The sequence below is a fragment of the Primulina huaijiensis genome, chromosome 7 (genome assembly GCF_012295235.1).
Source record: "Primulina huaijiensis isolate GDHJ02 chromosome 7, ASM1229523v2, whole genome shotgun sequence".
Classification (NCBI taxonomy): domain Eukaryota; kingdom Viridiplantae; phylum Streptophyta; class Magnoliopsida; order Lamiales; family Gesneriaceae; genus Primulina; species Primulina huaijiensis.
In genome coordinates, this window is record NC_133312.1 from 1,529,965 (window position 1) to 1,535,964 (window position 6,000).

Here is a 6,000-nt window from a genome sequence, read left to right on the forward strand (position 1 = left end):
GTGTTTTCGAAAGATAATATTCTTTTACGTAAGTATAACTTATATATTATGAAAAAACGAAAAAAAAAATCAAAATTAGTTGTGTTTAAAAATAAAAATGAAATAGACAAAAATATTGAAGTTAAGTCGGGTGTATTCAATTTAGAGTTTTGATGATTTTTAATGACTTTTTCAAATGATAGACTTTTATGGATTTGATATGTTTTTATTGACTTTTACAGAATGCCACAGATTTATAAACAGATTTATGTTGATTTATGTAGACTTTTTTGCAAGATTTTTATAGACTTTTGTGAATTTTTTTTATAAATTTTGTGCTTAATTATAACATATTATTTTTTATTAATTTCTTTGAACCAATAATTAATTAACAAATATAACATATTCAGTTTGAAATAGTTTTTCGATATTTATATTAATAAATAAATTTAATTATTTAAAAATTAAATCATTTAATCCTTACATATGTATATATGTGGATTTGTATGAATGTTTGTAAATTTTTTAAAATACATCAATTGATTAATCTGTAACCTTTTTTTTAATTGATAATATACATGTGAAAAGAATATTATTTAGTATTATGTGTATATAATTTTGTATAAAAATATCATAACTTACATATTAATTGAAAATGCTAAAAAGAATTTTAAAAATCATGATTTTTGCTAGGCTATTCAATTATTAAGAATTAAGCAACATTTTTTGGATCATCTTTTATTATTGTTGAATATTACATTAATTTGTATAAATAATAAATTAAAAATCAAAAAATCAATTCTACAATTCAAAAATTCTTATAATATTAAAATAAAAAATTATTAAATGAACAATCAGCAAAAAATGAAAATTTTGAAAAGAAAAGATGAAAATATATATATAGATACACTTCGAAAATTTGAAAGAGTGATAAAGAGATAGATGAAAGGAGAGAAGATATGGGGACCCGGACGCTAATTCATTTCCTTAATCGTTATTAATATTAAATACACAATTAAGTAATGTGGGACATAAATTTTTTTTTAAAATGCAATGCGGAAACGTAATGTACATATAAATCTAAAAGTACAAGTCCTGTACTAAATACATTTACTATGTTCAACGACATATCAGTGCTGAATCCTAATCTACTTCTGAGCCCGGATCTCCACGCTAACTAGTCCTGACTCGTTCTCTTCTTGATCCCGATCATGTCCCACCTGTTGTCATGCACACATACAAACAAGACAACAGCCGGATAACTCCGGTGAGAATTACATTCCCAGTATAAACCATGCATACATGCAATCATACAGACAATATAAAAGCATATAACAGGCATTCATAACATGTATCAAAATCAGAAACATGAATCAAATAATCATCGCATGTATCGAAATCCGGAACATGAATCAATATCAATAATAAATCATATTCTAAAGATGTACCATAATCAGGAACATAATTCAATATCAAGCAATGAATCACTCTCCGTGATTCTCAGACTCAGACTCGACTCAGTCCTAATCTAAGGATCCCGATCAGAATAAGAACATACACGCACCTACACTCCCGATCGGGATGGTGGTACGTTCTTATTCACAGACTTTGGCCTTTTCCATATCGAACATCAGTAATAGAAGCAACTCCAATTCTATCCACTTCGATATGACCAAACGTCCGATGTCCTGACCTATCCGTCAAAGACTATGGCACTTCCGCCATATTCCTATCCTGTGAGAATGTGCAATGTGCCAGTGACGATTCTATCACTATCAGGCACTTATGTCACAAGATGACTCATCTACTACTCGTCTAAAATCAATATAGCAAGCATATCAATTCATAAATTGCAAATATCAATGCAATAAAATAAAGTATGTGATTTAGGGAAACTCAAGTCAAATTTAGCTCGAGTTGTGCAATCCCGAATCAACATTAATTTATACCTTTCTCTTCTCCGTTTGACGAAGTCGAAGTCTCGAATTCAACTCTGTCCATACCCAATCTGGCAATGACAATATCGAACAGGCACAATATCAATATATAACTCTATTCAATACCTGTTCTGATCAATACTCAAATCAAAACACAATCTTATCAATGTCACGATACAACAATACAATTTCAATCAATACTGAATCTGATCAATATCGATCTACTGATGTTTCGACGGCATAATAATACAATCTCAATGACCCCGTCAATCTCAACATCACAGATATAATACCAGAACTCATAATCGATATCGGTATAACTCATAATCTCAACGATAACAGACAATAATCTCAAATCTGTACAATCTCGATCATATCAGTTCTGAAAATCATAATAATTACATACACAGTCCGTTCTTCGATCTGACTTCAATTATACGATGTCTACTATATCAGAAACACCATATATGACTCATATTCGATTCTGANAAGATACGTGTCTTATTCTTCACAATTTCCAAGCGGCGCTCGGGCGGTTAACAATTACCGCTCGGGCGCCGAACACTCTGTCCGGTTACTCGGCTTGGGATGCACTGGCGCTCGGGTGGTCACAAACTACCGCTCGGGCGCCGCACCTTCCGCCCAAAACATAATCCTATTGAACACTGGCGCTCGGGCGGTTATTTTCTACCGCTCGGGTGCCACTCTTTCTGTCCAAAATTTATACACTTCATATGTTTTGCCCAAATCTGATCTCGGAGTGATCCGTTTATTATCTTATCAAATCATAATCAATAATCTCAGCTTAATCATGATATAAAATCTCGGGCATTACAGAAGATAAGAAGATGGATGATGTGAAGCGAAAAATAGTGAAATAAATAGCTTGTGTATGAGTTAGAAGTTTTAAAAATTCATCCAAATCTTTGAGTTGAACCAAATACAATTTTTGATAATTTATAGTTGTACCTTATGTTTTAATATTTGTATGTTAATGAATTCCATGAAGTTATTAAAAATCTATTGAAAATTTGATTACACATAGACTTCTATAGAGTTTTTAAAAGTCAATGTTACATTTGACTTTTTAAAACTCTATAAAAGTGTATTTTGAATACCACTAGACTTTTATAGAGTATGTAAAAGTCTTAATTGAATACATTTAGACTTTTAAAATTTACAAAAACCATTAAAAATCAATAAATCCCTTTCATTAAATACACCCCTTAAGATTGTCCATATCAAAATATTATAATCTTTTTAAAACATGTGAATCTAGCTTTAGATTCTAATTAAATTGAGAAAAAAGCCGAATCATTTATACGTCACATTTTGTATGATAACATTTAATCTCTTTTTTAAATAAAAATTGGTTGATAAATATTTTTATATACACAACGAATGACGTACCATTACTTATTTATATATGTATGTATCCTTCCAAACAGGTACAAACTATGAAGCAGGGCGGTGATGGTACCATGAGAGCCGATCGTAGACGATTTAAACCATGAGTGACGGCTGGGATGCAATTGAGGTTGGACCGGTAGTAGAGTGCCACGTTTACAGTTGATATGCGTAAGCATGGCGTATGTAAAATAAAATGACTACGCTACCAACAGGGGCGGCGCGTGTCGAAACGCTCTGTCGACAGGTCTCTCAGTCTTTAGTTTCTTTTATTTTTGAGTAGGTCTCATGTGGACCGTCTCACGGATCTTAATCTGTGAGACGGGTCAATCCCACCCATATTCACAATAAAAAGTAATATTCTTAGCATAAAATGTAATACTTTTTCATGGATGACCCAACTAAGAGATCCGTCTCACAAGTACGACCCGTGAGACTGTCTCACACAAGTTTTTGCCTTTATTATTTTTTATTTCATTTTTGAAATCATAAATTTTAGAAACAATTCTATAACTATTGATTCAGAAATCTACAAGAGATTTAAAAAAATGATGTCGTAATTTTTTTTTGTTATTTCATTATTTCGAGTTACAATTTACCCACTTTATTTTTTTTTTCTTCCTTTGTTTTATTTTTTCAAATTACAATTTGTTTTCTCATTAACTTTTAAAATTATTGTATGACTCTAATTTAAATATAATCATTTCAAATTATATACAATCGTTCATCACTTTTTTTTTATCGATATGATATTAGTTTTATTTGAATATAAATTAAATTGATTATAAAAAAGTTGTTCAAACACGTAACGCATGCGTCGATACACTAGTAAATCTTTATATAATCACACATACTTATTTTTTTTAAGTTTTATTTGAATATAAATTAAATTGATTATAAAAAATGAATATGTCTCTTGTGAGACGGTCTCACGAATCTTTATCTGTGAGACGGGTCAACCCTACCGATATTTACAATAAAAAATAATACTCTTAGCATAAAAAGTAATATTTTTTTATGGATGACCCAAATAAGATATATGTCTCACAAAATACGATTTGTGAGACCGTTTCACACAAGTTTTTTCCATAAAAAATTGTACAAACACGCAACGCATGTGTCGATGCACTAGTAAATCTTTATATAATCACCCATACTTATGTTTTTAAGTTTTATGCTTGATAAAAATACATATATATAATCTAATTAATTTATTTTAATTTTAAATATTAAAAAGCGCATAAGAGAATTTATTAATGTTTTCTTTAGCTGAAATGATTTGAAATTCATTGATAAAATTTAGAATTCCAAGTATTTATAATATTTGAATAATTTGAAATTCATTCTTATATGTATAATTATAGTGTAAATAAGCAAACAAAAAATATTTGAGTAATTTGAAATTCATTGTTATATGTATAATAATAATGTAAATAAAAAAATGAATTTAAGTATTAATTTATGTAACAATTAAAATAAAATTAAAAATCTTGAATTTCAAATAACTCGAAACTAATATCATGTGAAAGAAAAACTAGTTCTTGCACAAGTAAGTATATTGTGTTTTGAGACGGTTATAATGTAGATTTTTACAACAATGTAAAAACTAATAATAGAATTTGCTGAATATTGCATGACAAAAAAGTAAAAAATAAACTAACCTGTCCTATTTTGATTTTTAAAAAGGTATAATTATAATTTTTTATTGAGCGACTCAGAAAATAAATAAATAAAAAAAAACCTCCCCCCAAACTTCAAATTATTGAAATATATGACCAAAATTTTTGTAGAGAGTGAGAGATTAAACAATAACACATTAATTTGATAATGAAAATGTAATATTTTAACTAGTGTTTTTTTTAATGGAACTCGCATTTGCTAACTTTTAATGTAATTGTGTAAATTAATAGGCTTAACACAATAGCATGCAAACCACATCAGTCGGATAAATCGATTTAGACAAAGCCATATGCAACAAACTTGACGTTAGTAGAAGGATCAAACTCATGATCATTTGACATATCATTCACCTATTCCACTATCTCGGAGAAGCCGTGGATGCTTAATTAACGTATTTACAGATACTATGAAGTAATTGCATTGCACCTGACAACATGCGTCAAACATATTATATACTGGTGTATTGGCACACGCAATGCGTGTATATAATTAATTCAATTTTTTTATATTCATATCGGGGTAATACCATAATCGAAAAAAATATGAAGGGTCATATTATAATCTGAAATTATTATATTTAAATGAGGTCATATAATAATTGTAAAGATTAGAAACTAACGAGAGATTAAATTATAATTTGAAATAACTAATTAAAAAAATCGAAAAACCTTTATTTGCTGAATTCCTCGTCGAGCTCTTTGATGGCTCAAGAAAATAACGTATCATGACCAGTATTTTCAAAATTGGACCTGACTGACAGGTTCAACTAGGAACTGGTCACGAGTCCGATCCGAAAAATGCTTAAAAACAATTTGATTAGTCAAAATCGATCAAGAACTGGTTGGATATGTCAAAATCAACTAGAATAATGGTTCATACATTTATTTTTTTAAAAAAATGGATTTTTTTATTTTAAAAAGTATTTGTTATATTTAAAATTTTATTTTTTGATTTTATATATATATATATATATGTATATATATATATATGTATGTAT